Genomic DNA, 23,509 nt, shown 5'->3' with positions numbered 1-23,509 from the left:
ATTACAGACGGAACTCTGGTTCCGTCCCCGCGGGTATGAACAACCTCCACACCGGGGAGCCTGCGGGGCGACGAGCACCGGGGGACCCGCCAGCGACCTCTGCAGCAGCAGCCATAGTCCCAGGACGGACGCGGCCGCCGGAGGGCTTTCGTTCGCGTTCCCGCTCAAGGGACGCGAACCAGCTATTAAAGCCAAAGAGCGGGCCGCTCCAAAGCGCACCGGCAGGTCCTCGCTCCCGTCCTCGCCGCGAAAGCGAGGAAGAGGGCGGAATGTTGCATCCTAGCTGGGCAGCAACAGTTCGCCTTCCCCGGCATGGCTGGAGGACGTCTCCTCCGCACGTCATGCAAGCCGACCCAGAACAGAAGAAGCCAAACCGCCGCGCGCGGTGCGTGCAACCGCCCAGCGGTTACAATCGGCTCTCCACTTTTGCCCAGACCAGCGGGCGAAAGGGCGGGCAGCCATGCAGGCGGCATGCAACCGCGCCAAGTGGGCGCACTTCTCCGACTCCCAACACGCCCAGCATGGAGGCCCAGGCCCACGCGTCATGCAACCGGCGCGCCGAATGCTTCGTGCATGCAACTGCACCGCCACTTGCGCCACCACCGCGCCTCCTCGACTGCGGAACCAATACCGCGACTCGAGGTGACCCAGAGCACGACCCAGCAGCGCCAGCCTGGCGCGACGGTCAATGCGACCAAAAATGGGCCGGCAGTGATGGCGGTGGCAGGCGGGCAGGAGCAGCGGTCACGTCGACAGCCAAGCCTACGTCCCATCCGGGAGCAGCGAGAGAACCCTCTCTCACGGCGTGAAGACGACGCGCCCGTGTTCCGTTCCTCGAACGGCTCGCACACGCGCGACGGCCGCCCTGCGAACCACTCGCCCTATCGCATTAACTCCGCGGCGGGACAGGCGGCGCCTCCGGCAGAAGAAGCGAGCGACGTTTCGCCTTCGCCATAATGACCGCGTCAAAAAGGTACGCCGCGTCATTCGATTTCGTATCCTTTTCCTTTTTTCCTCTTTCTCTCTCTTGCAACAGGGACCGAGAAAGGGGGATACCCCGAAAAGGATCCTTCCCCGTGAAGGAACCAGGCTCCGAGCCTCTCTACTGATCAGAGGTTCGAAGGCTGGCCCCTCGGAAGGGTTCAACAGCCGCCTCAGAGCACGTGGGCTCCACACCCACTACTGGTCAGAGGTTCGAAGGCCGGCCCCTCGGAAGGGTTCGACGGCCGCCTCAGGCTACTCGGGCTCCGCGCCCACTACTGATCAAGGGTTCGAAGGCTGGCCACCGAAGGGTTCACAGCCGCCTCAGACACAGAGCGAGGGATGACCATGGGTACGTTCGATACATAACCAAGGCTCGGGCTGCGCTCCCGAGGTACCCTAGGACATTTCCGAGACCAGCGGGAACGATCTTGTAACGGAATCCCATCAGAGGGAGGCATCGAGCCCTCGGACCCCGTCGCCAGGGGACCGGGTCCGGCAGATCACCCGCAGGTACTTTTGGGCGCGCCTCTGGGCCTCTAGCCGACCCCTAACGAACGGGGCACGGACGTCCACTCGGATCACTCGCCTGCAGCTCACCGGAGACACCATGTTCGGCGCCCACCGAGGGCAACATGGCGCTCTCCCCCCTCCTCCTTGCGGAAAGGCGACGCAGGGGCGTATGTAAAAAAGTCGAGTCTGACCCTGATCGCCCTCTCGCCCTGTGCAGAGGCTCGGGGGCTGCTCTCGCAAACCCGGCTCCGGCCACACCGTTGACAGCGTCAACATACTAGCCCGAGAACTTGGGACCCGACCGTACACCCGGGCTACGGCCAGCTCGCATGAGGGAACGACCAGACCAGCCGAAGCATTACGCGAGGCATTAAGACCTCGGAGGAGTCAAACCACTCCTCCGAGGCCTCGGGGGCTACACCCGGCGGGTGCGCTCGCGCGCACCCACCAGAACAAAACGCAACCGAGAAAGGCTGGTCCCCTTGCAAAAAAGTGCGACGAAAGCCTCCAAGCGAGTGCTAACACTCCCTTCGAGGCTCGGGGGCTACTGTCGGGGACCATAATTAGGGGTACCCTCAAGGCTCCTGATTCTCAGGTGGTAACCCCCATCAACATAAAGCTGCAAAGGCCTGATGGGTGCGATTAAGTCAGGGATCGGTCCATTCGAGGGACTCGATCACGCCTCGCCCGAGCCTAGCCTCGGGCAAGGGCAGCCGACCCCGGAGGATCTCCGCCTTGCCCGAGGCCCCCCTCCGGTGGCTAACATATTTCCGGCTCGCCCGAGGCCTTGTCTTCGCCAAGAAGCAACCCTGACCAAATCGCTGCGCCGACCGACCAAATCGCAGGAGCATTTAATGCAAAGGCGGTCTGACGCCTTTATCCTGACGCGCGCCCTTCAGCCGACAGAGCCGAAGTGACCGCCGTCACTTCGCCGCTCCACTGATCGGCCTGACAGAAAGACAGCGCCGCCTGTGCCGCTCCGACTGCGGTGCCACTTGACAGAGTGAGGCTGACTGGCAGTCAGGCCCGGCCGCAGGCACCATAGGAAACTCCGCCCTGCCCGACCCAGGGCTCGGACTCGGGCTAAGTCCCGGAAGACGGCGAACTCCGCTCCGCCCGACCCAGGGCTCGGACTCGGGCTAAGTCCCGGAAGACGGCGAACTCCGCTCCGCCCGACCCAGGGCTCGGACTCGGGCTAAGTCACGGAAGACGACGAACTCCGCTCCGCCGGACCCAGGGCTCGGACTCGGGCTAAGTCCCAAAAGACGACGAACTCCGCTCCGCCCGACCCAGGGCTCGGACTCGAGCTAAGTCCCGGAAGACGACGAACTCCGCTCCGCCTGACCCAGGGCTCGGACTTGGGCTCAGCCCCAGAAGACGACGAACTTCGCTCCGCCCGACCTAGGGCTCGGACTTGGGCTCAGCCCCAGAAGACGACGAACTCCGCTTCGCCCGACCCCAGGGCTCGGACTCTGCCCTGGCCTCAGCCGACGGTCTCCGCCTTGCCCGACCCAGGGGCTCGGACTCGACCTCGGTCACGGAAGACAGACTCGACCTCTTCGGAGTTGCTTCCACATCGCCCAACCTAGGGCGCAGACCAGCCACGTCAATAGGAGGCGCCATCATCACCCTACCCCAAGCTGACTCGGGCCACAGGGAACAAGACCGGCGTCCCATCTGGCTCGCTCCACCAGATAGGCAATGATGGCGCCCCGCATACTCTGTGACGACGGCGGCTCTCAGCCCCCTTACGGAAGCAAGAGGACGTCAGCAAGGACTCAACAGCTCCGACAGTTGTCCCTCCGCCAGGCTCCAGCGCTCCTCCGACGGCCACGACATCACACGAGCTGGGTGCCAAAATCTCTCCGGCTGCCACAACGGCATGTACTTAGGGCGCTAGCTCTCCCCCGCTAGACACGTAGCACTCTGCTACACCCCCCATTGTACACCTGGATCCTCTCCTTACGCCTATAAAAGGAAGGACCAGGGCCCTCTTAGAGAGGGTTGGCCGCGCGGGGACGAGGACGAGACAGGCGCTAGCGTGAGGCCGCTCGCTCCCTCTCCCGCGTGGACGCTTGTAACCCCCTACTGCAAGCGCACCCGACCTGGGCGCGGGACGAACACGAAGGCCGCGGGATTCCCACCTCTCTCACTCCTGTCTCCGACCGCCTCACTTCCCCCCTTCGCGCTCGGCCTCGCGTCGACCCATCTGGGCTGGGGCACGCAGCGACATTCACTCGTCGGCTTAGGGACCCCCCGATCTCGAAACACCGACAACATTGCAACCATCAGTATCATGCAGACTTCGATATATGCCATGATTTGTATGGTCTCATCATTGGAGAGCACGTTCCACACATGTCGGAAGAATTTTCCTCGTACATCGTTAGTCATCACCCACACATCACCATACGCTCTTGCTTAAACAAAAAGGTAAGTGTGTGTTTGCGAAGAGAATTAAAGGCAGACCGGCACAAAAGCTACCCTGATGGTGGCGAGGATGACAAACTGGTCACTGTTGTCGATCCTCCTCTACGTCACCTCCGGTGCCAAGATGACACCACAATCCTCGATATAGTAGTCGTTGAACGCGTGCGACATGACGAGTACCAATGACTCTTGGTTGGGCTGCCAAACGAAGTGCACCCCGGGCCCATCAGCGAGGTAGTACCCCTGGCCGTTGCACCACCGGATGCGCTACTCTACTACATACATCATGTTCAAGGACACTCACACAACGTCAGCAACGTCCATCGTCCTAGCGCACAAGAATTCATGTCCGGTCAGTAGCGACTTACGTGGCAGGTTGGGCTTCAGGTGGACGATGAGCTGGATGGCGTGATGGCGTCGTCGTCGGATGCGGTGTTCAGAACAACCCGAGAGTCGTCGATGTTGGCGACAACCATGAGGCCCCCCTGCTTAACGATGGACAGCACGATGCAGCTGCTCTAGACCGCGTCCAAGCGGCAGCTTCGCGGGAGCTTGTCGTACACAGCAACACATGCGGCCACGTAGGACTGCTTCTAGTGGTCGAACTGACAGTCGCCAAGCTTCTTCTCGTCATCGATGAGCGACGCCAACGCGAGTGCCTCCTGCTAATGGTGTTTGTTCGGGGTTTCAAGTAAGAAACATGGATTCATGTTTGGCGTTGGTTTATGAAAATGACTCACAAGTTTGATCCATGGAAAAAATATTACGAAGAAAAAATGTCACGCATGCAAAAAAGGGAATTTAAGTATAATACATTATTCAAACAAAAGAAATTGCATGCAAAGCTCTTTTTTAAATAATATTATCTTCATCCAAAAATATAATTCAAGAATCTCGGTGATACTTATCTACTACTATGCATTGTGCAAGGGTAGCAAGTGAGCTTGGTGAGAGATGTAGTAGATGTGTTTCCTGTCATAGATATAGACATAAACATACATGTGGTGTAGCAGTGGCTACTCTTGGCCTTTGCTTGAGAGGTCACGGGTTCAAATCCCTTTGAGGACATGTGTGTTTTTTTTAAGTTTAGCTAGACGTGGGTTGTACAGGGGAATGGGAATGGGCTTTGTGGGGAGGGGGGAATGAGAAAGATAGAACAATGGAAATGGTGGCAGAACAGGAATGGTGGCAGAACACGGGAATGGCAGACTACTCTTGCAGCCTTAATAAGTAGTAGAGATTTCAGACCTCGACATTTTCTTCTTAATATAATGATATGCAGCTCTCTTATGTGTTTGAGAAAAAAAATCTTCTAATCTAATCTAGTCTGACTGACTCTGCCTTTTAAGACGTCGCAAACATCCAACTGAGTTAAGTAATTTCCTATTCCTTTTTGCTCTTCATTGCATTCTGTTTTCTCTAGATTTTCAGCTAATACTTACATTGAAGCATGGTTCAAGCTAGAACAGCAGCCTATTTCAGGTGCTCTTTTTTCATAACTAATCATGATCATTTTTTCAGGCCACCACAGATGGGAATAGAGCTAATGGGCAACCGTTGCTTGTCAATGATCAGAACAAGTATAAATCAATGCTTATCCGTACATATTATACGATATGGATGATTAGAGGCTTTGTCTTAATTGTACCTGCATTCATGTACTTAGCAAACTAGTAGCTCAAATGGTTGTGAATTGTGATGGTCGTCAATCACCAAAATAAGTGTAGAAATGGCTTTAATGCCGATTTCCCTTTCAGGAACTCAAGAGATGGCTAGAGTAATCAAGTTATGCGACTTGAAGGTTTGGAATCCAACATCGAGGTCAAACAGGCCAAAAAGAACAACTTGATAAAAAAGGTTAAGTTTGAGAGGTCTCAACATTTGAATATGTTGCATACATGTAACACCTTAGGTGTTAGCTAAGGGGGTTAACCCAACCCACACTTCTTAAACCATCATCACATGTGAATCACTTAGGGCAAAAGACAACACACTTATGGATCAAGACCCTAATTAGGTACAAATCATCCTAGAGGGTTTAGCTTAACCATCTCATAGTGATCAAAGGAGGGAATTAACCAAAACCCTAAGTTTACCCCTTAAATGAAAAAGGAACACCGAAAAGGAGTGATTAAGAAAACTAATTAGATCACCTCATCAAAAAATGGGCCATTAACAAAAGTTGTAGCTCACTAAATAACTAACAAAAGCTATTAAGAGTTAAGCACCAAAAAGGATTAGCAAAAGCCCCAATCATGTCACATATGTGGGTGAACAAAGGAAAAAATCAGGATTTTCCTTTAGCTTAGAAATCAGCCCTTGTAAAGACACAAAGTGTTCTTTAGGCTGCAAACCTCAAACCTAATGACTCCAATCAACAAAGTCATGACTAATTACTGAAAGTGCATTCATCCCTTTTGTGAGTTTTGGTGATTTGGATAACAACACATTTAAAGGTCTAACAAGTTTGCTAAGTGTTGAACAGGAAATTCAGTATGATAAACATACTTGAATAGTGTATAATGATCAGTGAACAAGGTTCAACACAAGGTCAAATAACCAGTGAGACAATGCAAATGGATATAATATGGTCTCTATATTGGTTTGAATATATGGACAAGTCCTGAGAAATCACTATGCATAAATATGATCATAATAGAGGTTGAAGTGATTAAGAGGATTGGTCAAGCCAAAGTGAATAAGATATGAGGAATCGTGAATTGGCTTGACCATATTACTATTAGTCCATATATGAATATATGAGAATCAAACTAGAGCTTGATTGATCTTATCAGTTATATCTAGATGACATTCAAGCAAGGTTCACAATATTGAAGAAATGATTCTCTTAATGGATGCTCAATAGGATGTGACTCAAGAATGGCTTGATAGGGTAAAATAGCAAGGAAAGGGCTTCGAGGAACTAAGCGAAGGTGAAGGCCAAGCGACGGCTTGTAGACCGAGGTACCATGGCTAAGGTGAAGAAGAGAGTACTTGCACTAAGTCGATGAACTAATCAGCTGTGAAGAGTTACAACATGTTGATGCATCAGTAAGGTGACTTGAAGCCATGATTTGAACTCATATATGGTGAAATGGCACAAGTCACAGGCTCGATTTGTGTGTGCTTCAAAAGGTGAGACAAAGATGTTTGTGATCCTTATGAAGCAACATCATGGAGAAATCACACTTGAGACACCAATGACTCAAGGAGTTTACTTAATTATATTTTATTTGACTTGAGTATAGGAATCATCGTACTATCAAGGGGGTCCATAAAGAAGGTTGGTGTTGGTACTAAAGCTCAAAATCCTTGATCTAAAACTTCCATTTTACCCTTGTTAATCCTTAGTGAAAGTATGTAGTATAACCTTTTTAAGTCTATCTTGGCCAAAATTGCTTTTTGGAAAATACAGGTTCAACCGGTTTTAAAATAGGTTCAACCGGTTTTTGCACTGTTCACCTTTTTGGAAAATACGGGTTCAGCCGGACACTCAACCGGTTTTTGTCTGGTGGAAACAGGTTCAATCGGTTTTAAAACAGGTTCAACCGGTTTTTGCACTGTTCACTTTTTTCTGCCAGTATGCTGTGTCAGCCAAAAAGTTGTGTGCAACTTTTTGAAAAACCGGTTCAACCGGTTTTTGGGCAGAAAAGTCAAAAACAGCTAGTTTTGGAGCCCCACCTATATATACTCACTCCCACCTCTCTCCTCCAGAGAAGAGCACGACTTGGACTCCATTCCTAACCTGAGAAACACCTCCCACTCTCTCTCACACACCTCTTGCCTCTCTCATTTCAAATCTTTGGAGAGAAATCTTTGAGTGAGTTTGAGAGTTGCAGTTTTTGTGCTTCATCTCCAAATCTCTCTTGCTCTTCTTGATTCGAGCTTTGGTACTACATCGAGTTCTTTGTGGATTCATTAATCTTGGAGCTTCTAGCTCCTAGACGACTAGGTGTCTCTTGTGAGTCTCCAAATCTTGTGGAAGACCACAAGAAAGTTTGTATTACCCGCTCGTTTGAGCAAAGATTATTGTGTGGGCTTGACCTTTGTGGTCGGCAAAGGGAGGATTAGGGTTGAAAGAGACCCGGCTCTTTGTGGGCGCCTCAACGAGGAAGTAGGGCACCTTGGTGGTGTGACCGAACCTCGGGATAAATCTTGTGTCTCTTGTGTTCTTGCTCATTGTGTGTTTGTGTTCTTCGTTCTCTCACCATTTCGTGGAAGATTTGTTTATATCTTTTTGGTGTGTGGATTTTGAGAAGTGCCCTTCTCAGATCTACTACTTTGAACCCTATGGATCAACTAGAACATCTCATTTCCAAAGTTAACTGGGTGGATTTCGAGATCAATTCAGTTTTATATCTCATTCTTTAGTTGAGCTCGTGCAAACCGGTTGAACCGGTTTTGACACCGGTTGAACCGGTTTTACCGAGTTCGTTTCTAGTTTTTGTTGAAAAAGTTTCAACTTGCCTATTTACCCCCCTCTAGGCAACTTTCAATTGGTATCAGAGCCTAATCCTCGTTCTAACGCTTAACCGCGTGAGGAAAAGATCATGTCGGGGGGACTAAGAAACGAAAGTGCTTCTAAGCTTGAAAAAGTTGAGGTTGCCTCGACTTCATCTTTTGTTGCAGATGTTGATCCTAGGACAATAGATCTTGCCATGAGAATCGCCGAAAGGATGTTCCTCAAAATGAAGGAAGATGAGGCGAAGAACAAAATTGAAGAAGAAAATGATCGATGGAGACCAAACAACGAATCCACCTCTTCACAAGGTTCGTCTTTCAAATCCGCTTCTCATATGTGCTTTATTGCTAATGGGAGTGACAGTGAAAGCGAAAATGAGGATGAGGAGGAGCAAGAAAGTGATAGTGAAGATGAGGATGATCTTCAACAATTCTTCGCTCAACTAAGCAAGAAACATCGGATGAGCTTGCTCAAACTCATGAAAAGAGCGGAAGAATAAAAAGAAATGCTTCATAAGCAAGAAGACTTCCTCATCAGAAAAATTGAAGACTTAGAGAAGTTGACCAAAGAGCATGAGAAGCTAAAGTGCTCTCATGATGATTTGGTCCAAAGGTATGAAGACATTTCAATTGAGCAAATTAAAGTTGTTAATCATTCATCATATATTGCTCAATTAGAAAATAAAAATGCTATGTTCAAGAACACGATAGAAAGGCTAAATATTGAAAATCTAGCTTTGCAAGGAAAACATGATATGCTTGTGTGCTCTCATAATAAATTTATGGATTCACATATCATGTTAGAAATGGCTCATGAGGTTGTGTTAACTAATTTGAAATCATACCAACCTCACATATGCACATGTACTCAAGTAGAAACTATATTATCATGTGCTAACAAATGTTGCTCTCAAGAAAGTCAATCTTCCATTGAGCTAGAAATTTCAGGAATTAGTGATATTTCTATGACACAAGAAAATAAAGAGCTCAAGGAAGAAGTTGGAAGGCTAAGAAGGAGCTTAACTCTTTTCAAGGGAAAGTGTCATGCTCAACCTTCTCAAGATAATCGTGATAATATGGTGAAAAAGCTTGAGAAGGGGACAACCGTAGCATGCACAAAACCCCTTCGAAAGAATACCAAGCTTTCCAAGAAGAGCATGAGCAAAATTCATGGTAAGAAAATTAATGCTCATACTATTTGCTCTAACAATGTACCTATGTGCTTCAACAAAGAAAGATCAAAGAGAAGCGATAGAAGGTGCTATGGATGCAAGGAGAAGGGTCATGAAATTTATTCATGCCCCCACATGAAGAACCAAGATCTTGCACGATCAAGAAAGATGACCATCAAAAAGGATGAAAACAAAAGGCAAATGCATTGCATGGATAAGCACCGCATTTGCTACAATTGCCGTGAAAAAGGTCATCTATTCAAGGTTTGTCCAAAGGGTAAAACTCTTAAGCCTACCATGTCAATTCATTCATATTCACTTAGGAGACCCAAAAATGACACTTGTGCTAGAAAGGTAAGTAGTTCACCTAAAACTAGCACAAAGGCCATTTGGGTGCCTAAGTATTTATTAGCTAACCTTGGTGGACCCATCCAAAAATGGGTACAAAAATGTACTTAATAAGTTTTGCAGGTACCCAGAGATGATATGAAGCTTTGGGGGGTGCTTGAGCAGTTTAACTCAATTCTTATCTCAAGCTATCAATCTTACATTGTCTATCCTTTAAGATTGACCCAAAGATGAATTGAGTTGTTATATCACTAACTTCATATTCATCTCTAGCAAGAACTTGTGTTGTAGGGAATAAGGATTAACCTTTGTGGGAATCAAGCAAAAGGCCTACAACCAAGTGATATCCAAAGGATGGTAACAATTAATTCTTAAGTGCACATTGCTTTTAATTGGTATATTCATTTGTGTCTTTTGTAGCCACATAGGAACAATGAAGCACTTGAGAATGAACTTAAAAGATTTTACCTTGCTTTGGAAAGGATCTAATTATATGGTAGATTGCAAGTTCATATTTTTATATTATGACAATCTACATGCTTTAAATTGATTGTATGTATCTTGTGGCATATTTCAAGTTAATCATCATATTATTGCCATGACCTAGACATAAAGAGTATTATCCCATGTTCTTAAATGAATAGAGTGCTAAGTAAGAAATTCAAATTCTTAAAGCACTTACCAAAAGGGAATTCTCTATATGACTAGAGTTGTGAGACTAATGTTTCTATCCAAGTGTTTATGTAGTCTCACAACATGAGAATGTGTTTCCCAAATGGAGTGTGCCATTCAACATTCAAAGAAGATCGAACCAATACTATGTGATGTATTCATTCTTGTTTAAATTGGTTTTGAGTCTTCTACATTAATCACTCACCATGCTATGAATTAAACTTGCCATGTAAAACTTAATTAAATAATCATTCTACTTTCATCTTTTTTATAATTGATGTTATGCATGATGCTTGTTAGGGGTGGGCACATTTTTACCAGAAACCGAAAACTGAACCGAACCGTACCGAAATTTCGGTTTTTTCGGTAGTTCGGTTCGGTTTCGGTTTTTGTATCTCAAAAGTTCGGTTTTCGGTATCGTAAACGGTTTTCACCGTATACCAAACCGAAATACCAAAAAACCGAATTACCTAACTTTATCAATTCTAAAATTTGGCTATTCGATTATGTGAACTAAATGTGTGAAACAATTAAATTGTTATTCACTTATTTATATGTGATGTATGATGTATCTCTAAATATTTGTACATATATAATTTTAACTTTTTAAAATTATGTGTAATCTATCCTATAAACTTTTTGTATGTGTTGTCTTGAGTATAAGTTTGGTATTCGGTTTTTACCGAAAAACCGAAGTAAAAAACCGAAACCGAACTTCTCGGTTTTTCATTTTCAAGAAAACCAATCGGTTTCTAATGCCTAGAAAACCGAAGTTTTTTAAAACCGAAAAACCGAACCGAAGTTTCAAAAAAAACCGAATGCCCAGCCCTAATGCTTGTAAGGGTAATTTAGTTCATATCATGAGGTTTCCTTGTTTTAGTAACCTTCTTGTCATTCATATACTATAGGTTGCTAAATAGGAAACTATTGCTTGTGTTACTAATACAATCTCTTTTAAGATATTTCGTGGAAATTCATAAGTAGAGATTGTGCTCTTTCAATTGATAAAATCACAAGCTTTAAAGGTTAACCTTCACCTAAAAGAAAGATTAGGAATGCTCAAGGCAAAGGTATGGAACAAATTGCTTCAATTAGTAGTTGATCAATAGTAGTTCCTTCCAAGTGGCATTCATTCAATTGGTAATAATATATTCTATGGAAAGGAATGTCAATATGAAGGTTAAATTCCTTTTGGCTTAAATTTGTAAATTAGTGCATATTGTGAATTCATTGCTCCATGTGCATTAACTTAAAAGGAATTTAATTTATGCCTTTACGCCTCATAAATGATGATTTGTTTGCCATTCATATATATATATATCATCATTCATTAAATACTTCCTTGTACTACTAATACCTCTTTTCAAAGTGTTTTATCGACTAGTTTTAAAAGGAAAAGAGATAACAAAGAAGGAAGTCTTCACAAATGATGAAAAGAAGAATACTAAGGTGACACCTCCACCGATAGTAAGATCTTTCAAATTGGTACAACAAATGGTACGCTCTACTTGGTGGTAAGTATTCTTAAGGATAAGTCAATTCATTGCAAATTTTTCATGCCTTGACCATGATATGTAATGTACTCCTCATGAGACTCTTAACTGAATTAAAAGTGCATGTGGCAAGTCATTCAAATACTTGATGCACATATCTAGTGGGAGAACATTATATATCTTGTGTCGTAGAAAATAAGTTTCCCTTGAGTAAGTTATACTGCAACAATCTAAAATGGTAAATTTGTATCTCATTCATATGGATTGTAATCTTTGTTTTCTAAATAGCTACTCTTGAGGCAGTTTAAAATTCCCTTATCATTAAATCTAAAAGTGCATAAGAATCCTTTTTGTTGATATTTATGACATACATATGCACTAACATGGATATGATTTTTAAACTGTAAAAGGTACAATTAGTGATCCATACTCTCTAAATCTTGTAAACCTATATTTTGATATCTTAGAAATTTATTTCAATCGGTATCCATATGCTTCACATTCAATTGGATCACTAAGTTGTAAATTCCATGCATAACTTGTCTTTATGATATGAATGTTTGTGCGACTAACCTTGATAAGCTAGGTGCACCCAAGGTCAAGCTAGGTTCATCATCAAGAAGGCAGCACAATGATGTATCAAAAAAAAGGAGAAAAGGCTCCTATTCTTAACTCTAGCTTTTATCTGTGTGATTAAATATTGACTTGAAACCATGTAAGATGGTTGTCAAGTATATGTGGGTACTCAAGGCTCTTACTACTAATCTCAAAGGACCCAATTCAAATTGGGTACCAAGATATGAAGCTTAAACTTGTTTTGCAGGATCACTCCTTCAATGGATCAAGTTGGGTGCTCGATAATGAATGTATAAATCATCTTTGGAGATAGTAGCTAGGGTGGTAACAACTGAATCTCAAGTGCATATTATTTTCAAATCTTATTTTTTTGTGACTTGTGTAGCCACTAAGGAAAAAGAAGCACTTGAGGATATACATCAGATGTTGATTATGAAATAAAGGTCTAATTGGAAGTTGAATGAATATTATCATATGGTGAACAATCCAAAATTATGTGACATATTCTCTATCTAGTTAATTTGGATTTGATTCTTCTATATTAGACACTCACCATAATATGGATTAAGTCATCCCTTTTGAAAGTTCCCTTTGGCCCGGGAACAGGATCTGGATGTCGCCTAGAGGGGGGGGGGGGGGGTGAATAGGCGAATAAAAATTATCACTTTAAAACTTAAATTCTTACTCTACTCGAAGGCTGGATCGCAGTGGAATGAAGAACCCTTCGAGTAGGTTGCAGCGGAATGGAAGTTTCTGTCTCAAAATGTCTTGCACTTCAAATATAGCTTATACCACAGATAAATGTTGAAGTACAGATATAAAAGCGAGTAAGACAAAGAGTCAGAACACAATATAGAACAGAGCACACGGACGCAAGGATTTATCCCGAGGTTCGGCCAAGCCTGAAATGCTTGCCTAGTCCCCGTTGGAGTTAGCCGCACCTGGGCTTGGAGTCTATTTCAACTCCTTCCTCCGTTTGCTCAAATCTGTCAATATGACAGATAGAGCCTTCCACTATGATGAGTTGGGTTACAACAAAGCCGCGGCTGCTTACAATCTTCTTGGCAGCACTCCGGCACAGTAACAATATGCTCAAGACCTTGCTCTAGCTCTTAGCAGCACTTCTCCACTCTCTAAAGGCTTATAGCTTGCCTTTTACACAAACTAGAGTGATGCACACAGGAGGGAGAGTGAGAATTGATCAGAGTAATGTCTACACTTGTTGGTTGCTGTTATTTTCTTATTGGAGGCGCCTAGGAGTCCCTTTTATAGACCAAGGGGGCCTAGGAGCCGTTGGACTTCATTTGGAAGGCAATATCAGCTTTCTGTCGGTTGGTGCACCGGACAGTCCGGTGCACCACCGGACACTGTCCGGTGCCCGATTTCCTTCCAAGAATGGCGCAGTCGACCGTTGCTGTCTTGGAGCCGTTGGCGCACCGGACACTGTCCGATGCACACCGGACAGTCCGGTGCCCCCATATGACCGTTGGCTCGGCCACGCGTCACGCGCGGATTGCGCTGCCGACCGTTGGCCCAGCCGACCGTTGGCTCACCGGACAGTCCGGTGAATTATAGTCGTACGTCGCCAGACTTCTCTCGAGAGCGGCCTGTTCACCGGAGTTCAGCCTGGCGCACCGGACACTGTCCGGTGCACCACCGGACAGTCCGGTGTGCCAGACTGAGTTGAGACTTGGCTGTACACATCCAAGCCTTTTGTATTTCTTTTCTTTTCTTCTTCTTTCTGTTTCTAATACTTAGACAAATATATTAGTACACGAAAACCAATGTACTAAGTCTAGAAACATACCTTCTCTTGATTTTTACTTCTATAGCATTTGACATGCTCGAGCTTTGATGTTGGACTCATAAATCATCAAGTCAGCTTGCCTTGATCTAGATTAACGTTTCTGAGCTCCATCATCCTACGAAGGTCACATAGAACATCTCCAAACATGGGAACAACCCAAACTAAAGGTCAAGGTGCACTTAGCTCTTTTGGGCTGCTTCCAGTCCTGGTTTTGACATTTGTTCTCCTTCCAGTGACCTTGTTCACTTCTTAGAGCTTGATCTTGAGCTTTATGACTTACACCACATAACTATAACTGTTACCTCACTGGTTGTAAGTCATGTCCTTATATAGTGATCCTTGATGTGCCATAGCTCTTCTCAACTCGATCACCCGTGACTTTGCAAGTCTTCTTCTTCACCCTTGGCTTTGGGTTTCTCAGCCTCTTTGACCTTCTCCCGTGCACTTGGTACCTCGAAGCTCTTCTTGCCTTCGTCCTTGGCTTGATCAGTTGTTTCCGAGCTACACACCCGAGTCTCACTTTATGCAATGTCCATCTTACTTGTGATGCCCATTATCTATCCATCATCTAGTCCTTGGACCATCACACTTGTTCACTTATGTTGAACCCTGTTAGCTTTACATTAAGCACCTGTTCAACACTTAACACACTTGTTAGTCCTTTAATTGAGTTGTCATCCAAACACCAAAACCCATAAGAGAGCTTTCAATCTCCCCCTTTTTGGTGATTGATGAGAGCACCTAGAGGGGGGGGTGAATAGGTGATCCTGTAAAAACTTAAACTTATAGCCACAAAACTTGATTAGGTGTTAGCACAGTTTATGCCAAGTGGCTAGAGAGGAGTCAAAACACAATAACCACAAGAATCCAATCACAGAGATGACACAGTGGTTATCCCGTGGTTCGGCCAAGTACAAAACTTGCCTACTCCACGTTGTGGCGTCCCAACGGACGAGAGTTGCACTCAACTCCTCTCAAGTGATCCAATGATCAACTTGAATACCACGGTGTTCTTGCTTTTCTTTTCTCAATCCCGTTTGCGAGGAATCTCCACAACTTGGAGCCTCTCGCCCTTACAAAAGATGTTCACAGAGAATCACAGAGCAAAGGAGGGATTAGCAACTCACACACGACACAAAGATCACAGCGAATACGCACACACAAGACCCAGACTTGAGCTCAAAAGACTAGCACACTAGAACGGAGCTCAAATCACTAGAATGTCGAACAAGTGCGCGAGATTGATGTGTGAGTGATCAAGAGTGCTCAAGGAATGCTTGGTATATCCCTCCATGCGCCTAGGGGTCCCTTTTATAGCCCCAAGGCAGCTAGGAGCCGTTGAGAGCACATCTGGAAGGCTATCCTTGCCTTCTGTCGTCGGGCGCACCGGACAGTCCGGTGCACACCGGACACTGTCCGGTGCCCGATTTCTTTCCTTAACAGGCGCAGCCGACCGTTGCCGACCACTGCAGATCTGGCGCACACCGGACAGTCCGGTGCTTTCTTCCGACCGTTGGCTCAGCCACGTGTCGCGCGGCGATCGCGCGGCCGACCGTTGGCCCGGCCGACCGTTGGCTCACCGGACAGTCCGGTGCACACCGGACAGTCCGGTGAATTTTAGCCGAAGTCGCCGGAGAAAAACCCGAGAGCGGCCTCTTCGGCCGAGGCAGCCTGGCGCACCGGACACTGTCCGGTGCACCACCGGACACTGTCCGGTGCACCACCGGACAGTCCGGTGCCCCAGACCGAAGCAGCCCCTTGGCTGTACACAGCCAAGTCTTCTCTTCTCTTCTTCTATCTGTTTCTAACACTTAGACAAATATATTAGTACACAAAACCAATGTACTAAGGCTTAGAAACATACCTTAACTTGTGATTTGCACTTTGATCATCCTTGGGCATATTTTCACATTTAAGCACTTGTGTTTGCACTCAATCACCAAAATACTTAGAAATGGCCCAAAGGCACATTTCCCTTTCAATCTCCCCCTTTTTGGTGATTTATGCCAACACAATATAAAGCAACTAGAACAAGTGCAAAATCACTTTAAATAAAAACTCAAATTGGTTTTATTCAATTTTGGCATATATGGATCATCCTTTGCCACCACTTGGTTTGTTTTTGCAAATCAAACTCAAATCTCTATCTCTAAGTCAAACACACATGTTGAAGTATAAAGAGAGTCATTCCAAAAGAGATTGATCAAAGATTTCAAAAACTCCCCCTATTTCCCATAATCAATACTTCTCCCCACAAGAAGCCAACTTTTGACAAGAGAGACAATAAAAGCTTTTGACACAACAAAAACTCTATTCTACTATTTTCAAAATCTCTCAAGTGGTAGCTGATCCATTTATCGCTTTGGCCTTTATTTTCTCCCCCTTTGGCATCAAGCACCAAAACGGGATCAATCCTGGCCTTCTAACCCCATTGCCTCACCAAAGTCTTCAATTAAGAGCAAATGGCAATAAGATTTCATGAGATGAACTTGGAATTAGTTACCCTCTCATCGGAGTGCAGTGGAAGTCTTTCATGGTCCAAGTCCACCTTTTCCCTTTCAATCCTCCTTCGAGACTAAATTACCAAACTCAAGCACATGGTTAGTCTCAAAGGGTCAAGTTGTAACACATCTCCCCCTAAACATGTGCATCACTTTGCAACGGACTTGTGAGGTCCAGGGAGTGTTTGTACAACTTGAGCACCATAATAAGCAACATAATGCAAAAAGGAACATGATCAAAAGCATAACTACATGTATGCTACAATTCAATCCAGGTTCCGCGAATCTAAGACATTTAGCTCACTACGCAACCTGCAAAAGGTCTTCTCATCTAGAGGCTTAGTGAAGATATCGGCTAGCTGGATCTCGGTGCTAACATGAAACACTTCGATATCTCCCTTTTGCTGGTGGTCTCTCAAAAAGTGATGCCGGATGTCTATGTGCTTTGTGCGGCTGTGTTCAACAGGATTCTCCGCCATGCGGATAGCACTCTCATTGTCACATAGGAGTGGGACTTTGCTCAGATTGTAGCCAAAGTCCCGGAGGGTTTGCCTCATCCAAAGTAGTTGCGCGCAACACTGACCTGCGGCAACGTACTCGGCCTCAGCGGTGGATAGGGCAACGGATGTTTGTTTCTTAGAATTCCATGACACCAGGGACCTTCCTAAGAATTGGCACGTCCCCGATGTACTCTTCCTATCGACCTTACATCCAGCATAGTCGGAGTCAGAGTATCCAACTAAGTCAAAGGTAGACCCCTTTGGATACCAGAGCCCGAAGCAAGGCGTAGCAACCAAATATCTAAGAATTCGCTTCACCGCCACTAAGTGACACTCCTTAGGATCGGATTGAAATCTAGCACACATGCATACGCTAAGCATAATATCCGGTCTACTAGCACATAAATAAAGCAAAGAACCTATCATTGACCGGTATGCTTTTTGATCAACGGACTTACCTCCTTTGTTGAGGTCGGTGTGTCCGTCGGTCCCCATCGGAGTCTTTGCGGGCTTGGCGTCCTTCATCCCAAACCGCTTTAGCAGATCTTGCGTGTACTTCGTTTGGGAGATGAAGGTGCCGTCCTTGAGTTGCTTCACTTGGAACCCAAGGAAGTAGTTCAACTCGCCCATCATCGACATCTCGAATTTCTGCGTCATCACCCTGCTAAACTCTTCACAAGACTTTTGGTTAGTAGAACCAAATATTATGTCATCAACATAAATTTGGCACACAAACAAATCACCATCACATGTCTTAGTGAAAAGAGTTGGATCGGCCTTCCCAACCTTGAAAGCATTAGCAAGTAAAAAGTCTCTAAGGCATTCATACCATGCTCTTGGGGCTTGCTTAAGTCCATAGAGCGCCTTAGAGAGCTTACACACATGGTCGGGGTACCGTTCATCCTCGAAGCCAGGGGGTTGCTCCACGTACACCTCCTCCTTGATTGGCCCGTTGAGGAAAGCGCTCTTCACATCCATTTGGAACAACCTGAAAGAATGGTGAGCGGCATATGCTAGCAAGATTCGAATTGACTCTAGCCTAGCCACAGGAGCAAAAGTCTCCTCAAAATCCAAACCTGCGACTTGGGCATAACCTTTTGCCACAAGTCGAGCCTTGTTTCTCGTCACCACCCCGTGCTCGTCCTGTTTGTTGCGGAACACCCACTTGGTTCCCACAACATTTTGCTTCGGACGAGGCACCAGTGTCCAAACTTCATTGCGCTTGAAATTGTTTAACTCCTCTTGCATGGCCAACACCCAGTCCGGATCTAGCAAGGCCTCTTCTACCCTGAAAGGCTCAATAGAAGAGACAAAGGAGTAATGCTCACAAAAATTAACTAATCGAGATCGAGTAGTTACTCCCTTGCTAATGTCACCCAGAATTTGGTCGACGGGATGATCCCTTTGAATCATCGCTCGAACTTGGGTTGGAGGTGCCGGGTGCACTTCTTCCTCCATCACTTGATTATCTTGTGCTCCCCCTTGATCAAGCGCCTCCACTTGAGGTACCTGTTCGTCATCTTTGGTTGGGGGATGCACCATCGTTGAGGAAGAAGGTTGATCTCGTTCATCTTGTTCCTGTGGCCGTACTTCTCCAATCGACATGGTCCGTATAGCGGCCGTCGGAACATCTTCTTCATCTACATCATCACAATCAACAACTTGCTCTCTTGGAGAGCCATTAGTCTCATCAAATACAACGTCGCTAGAGACTTCAACCAAACCCGATGATTTGTTGAAGACTCTATACGCCTTTGTATTTGAGTCATAACCTAACAAAAACCCTTCTACAGCTTTGGGAGCAAACTTAGAATTTCTACCTTTCTTCACTAGAATGTAGCACTTGCTCCCAAATACACGAAAGTAAGATACATTGGGTTTGTTACCGGTTAGAAGCTCATACGACGTCTTCTTGAGGAGGCGATGAAGGTAGACCCTGTTGATGGCATGGCAAGCAGTGTTCACGGCTTCCGTCCAAAAGCACTCGGGGGTCTTGAACTCTCCTAGCATCGTCCTCGCCATGTCAATGAGCGTCCTGTTCTTCCTCTCTACCACACCATTTTGCTGTGGTGTGTAGGGAGCGGAGAACTCGTGCTTGATCCCTTCTTCTTCAAGGAACTCCTCCACTTGAAGGTTCTTGAATTCGGACCCGTTGTCGCTCCTTATCTTCTTCACTTTGAGCTCAAACTCATTTTGAGCCCTCCTGAGGAAGCGCTTGAGGGTCCCTTGGGTTTCAGACTTATCCTGCAAAAAGAACACCCAAGTGAAGCGGGAAAAGTCATCAACAATAACTAGACCATACTTACTTCCCCCTATGCTTAGATAGGCGACGGGTCCGAAGAGGTCCATATGCAGCAGCTCCAGGGGTCTTGAAGTGGTCATCACATTCTTGCTGTGATGCGCTCCTCCCACCTGTTTCCCTGCTTGACAAGCTAACCCTTCTACCTTGCCTTGATTCCCATCACCGAATATGATTGAATCTTGGGAATCCTTATTCTTGACGTAGGAGGTGAACATCTTCTTCTCCCCCGTCATATGGTTTGTGCATCCGCTATCAATAATCCAGCTTGAACCCCCGGATGCATAAACCTGCAAGGCAAATTTAGGCTTGGGTCTTAGGTACCCAACTCATGTTGGGTCCTGCAAGGTTAGTGCAAATATCCTTAGGGACCCAAATGCAAGTTTTGTCTCCCTTGCATTTTGCCCCTAACTTCCTAGCAACAATTTTCTTATCCTTTCTACAAATAGCAAAGGAAGCATTTAAAGCATAATAAATTGTGGAAGGTTCATTTGCTATTTTCCTAGGAGCATGAATAACATTCCTTCTAGGCACATGATGAATAGCATTTCTTTTAGGAACAACATTTCTCCTAGTAACATTTCTATCATACACATAAGAGGAACTAGGAGCAAACATGGTATGAGAATCATAAACATATGAATCATAAGCATCATGACTTACATTTCTAGTTTGTCTTCTATCATGATACAAAAATGCATGGTTCCTTTTAGCACTAGTAGCCATAGGGGCCTTCCCTTTCTCCTTGGCGGGAATGGGAGCCTTATGGCTTGTTAAGTTCTTAGCTTCTTTCTTGAAGCCAAGTCCATCCTTAATTGAGGGGTGTCTACCAATTGTGTAGGCATCCCTTGCAAATTTTAGCTTATCGAAATCATTCTTGCTAGTCTTAAGTTGAGCATTAAGACTAGCCAGTTCATCATTAAGCTTGGAAATTGAAACTAGGTGTTCACTACAAGCATTAATGTCAAAGTCTTTACACCTAGTACAAATTTCAACATGTTCTACACAAGAATTGGATTTGTTTGCTACTTCTAATTTAGCATTTAAATCATTGTTGCCACCTTTCAAAGTAGAAATGGTTTCATGACAAGTAGATAGTTCAAAAGAAAGCATTTCATTTCTCTTAACTTCTAAAGCATAGGATTTTTGTGCCTCAACAAATTTATCATGCTCTTCATACAACAAATCCTCTTGCTTTTCTAAAAGTATATTCTTTTCATTCAAGGCATCAATTAATTCATTAATTTTGTCTATCTTAGATCTATCTAAGCCCTTGAACAAACATGAATAATCTACTTCATCCTCATCACTAGATTCGTCCTCACTTGAAGAAGCATAGGTAGAGTTGCGAGTACATACCTTCTTCTCTCTTGCCATAAGGCATGTGTGACGCTCGTTGGGGAAGAGGGTTGATTTGTTGAAGGCGGTGGCGGCGAGTCCTTCATTGTCGGAGTCGGACGAGGAGCAATCCGAGTCCCACTCCTTGCCTAGATGCGCCTCGCCCTTTGCCTTCTTGTAATGCTTCTTCTTTTCCCTCTTGTTCCCCTTTTCCTGGTCACTATCATTATCAGGACAGTTAGCAATAAAATGACCAAGCTTACCGCATTTGAAGCATGATCGCTTCCCCTTGGTCTTAGTCTTGCTCAGCTGTCCATTGCGACCCTTTAGCACCGTCTTGAATCTCTTGATAATGAGGGCCATTTCTTCTTCATTAAGACCGGCCGCCTCAATTTGCGCCACCTTGCTGGGTAGCGCCTCCTTGTTCCCTGTGGCTTTGAGAGCAAAAGGTTGCGGCTCGTTGATCGGTCCATTCAAGGCGTCGTCCACATACCTTGCCTCCTTGATCATCATTCGCCCGCTGACGAATTTTCCTAGTACTTCTTCGGGCGACATTTTGGTGTACCTGGGATTCTCACGAATATTATTCACCAAATGAGGATCAAGAACGGTAAAGGACCTGAGCATTAGTCGGACGACGTCGTGGTCCGTCCATCGCGTGCTTCCATAGCTCCTTATTTTGTTGACAAGGGTCTTGAGCCGGTTGTATGTTTGAGTTGGCTCCTCGCCCCTTATCATCGCGAACCGTCCAAGCTCGCCCTCCACCAACTCCATTTTGGTGAGCAAGGTAGCGTCATTTCCCTCATGAGAGATCTTGAGGGTATCCCAGATTTGCTTGGCGTTATCCAAGCCACTCACTTTATTATATTCATCCCTGCACAATGAGGCTAGAAGAACAGTAGTAGCTTGTGCATTCTTATGGATTTGCTCATTAATGAATATAGGACTATCCGAACTATTAAAGTGCATTCCACTATCTACAATCTCCCATATGCTAGGATGGAGAGAGAATAGGTGACTACGCATTTTGTGGCTCCAAAATCCGTAGTCCTCCCCATCAAAGTGTGGGGGCTTGCCGAGTGGAATGGAAAGCAAATGTGAATTTGAACTATGCGGAATACGAGAGTAGTCAAAAGAAAAGTTAGAATTAACCGGTTTCCTTTGTTTGTCGTAGTCGTCGTCCTTTTGGGAAGAAGAGGACTCATCGCTGTCGTAGTAGACGATCTCCTTGATGCGTCTTGTCTTCTTCTTCTTCCCATCTCTTCGCTTGTGGCCCGAGCCCGAGTCATTGGACTTGTCATCCCTTGGCTCGTTGACGAAGGACTCCTTCTCCTTGTCGTTGATCACAATTCCCTTCCCCTTAGGATCCATCTCTTCGGGCGGTTAGTCCCTTTCTTGAAGAGAACGGCTTTGATACCAATTGAGAGCACCTAGAGGGGGGGGTGAATAGGTGATCCTGTAAAAACTTAAACTTATAGCCACAAAACTTGATTAGGTGTTAGCACAGTTTATGCCAAGTGGCTAGAGAGGAGTCAAAACACAATAACCACAAGAATCCAATCACAGAGATGACACAGTGGTTATCCCGTGGTTCGGCCAAGTACAAAACTTGCCTACTCCACGTTGTGGCGTCCCAACGGACGAGAGTTGCACTCAACTCCTCTCAAGTGATCCAATGATCAACTTGAATACCACGGTGTTCTTGCTTTTCTTTTCTCAATCCCGTTTGCGAGGAATCTCCACAACTTGGAGCCTCTCGCCCTTACAAAAGATGTTCACAGAGAATCATAGAGCAAAGGAGGGATTAGCAACTCACACACGACACAAAGATCACAGCGAATACGCACACACAAGACCCAGACTTGAGCTCAAAAGACTAGCACACTAGAACGGAGCTCAAATCACTAGAATGTCGAACAAGTGCGCGAGATTGATGTGTGAGTGATCAAGAGTGCTCAAGGAATGCTTGGTATATCCCTCCATGCGCCTAGGGGTCCCTTTTATAGCCCCAAGGCAGCTAGGAGCCGTTGAGAGCACATCTGGAAGGCTATCCTTGCCTTCTGTCGTCGGGCGCACCGGACAGTCCGGTGCACACCGGACACTGTCCGGTGCCCGATTTCTTTCCTTAACAGGCGCAGCCGACCGTTGCCGACCACTGCAGATCTGGCGCACACCGGACAGTCCGGTGCTTTCTTCCGACCGTTGGCTCAGCCACGTGTCGCGCGGCGATCGCGCGGCCGACCGTTGGCCCGGCCGACCGTTGGCTCACCGGACAGTCCGGTGCACACCGGACAGTCCGGTGAATTTTAGCCGAAGTCGCCGGAGAAAAACCCGAGAGCGGCCTCTTCGGCCGAGGCAGCCTGGCGCACCGGACACTGTCCGGTGCACCACCGGACACTGTCCGGTGCACCACCGGAC

Source organism: Zea mays, chromosome 3 (genome assembly GCF_902167145.1).
Source record: "Zea mays cultivar B73 chromosome 3, Zm-B73-REFERENCE-NAM-5.0, whole genome shotgun sequence".
Taxonomy (NCBI): domain Eukaryota; kingdom Viridiplantae; phylum Streptophyta; class Magnoliopsida; order Poales; family Poaceae; genus Zea; species Zea mays.
This window is presented reverse-complemented; position numbering follows the sequence as displayed.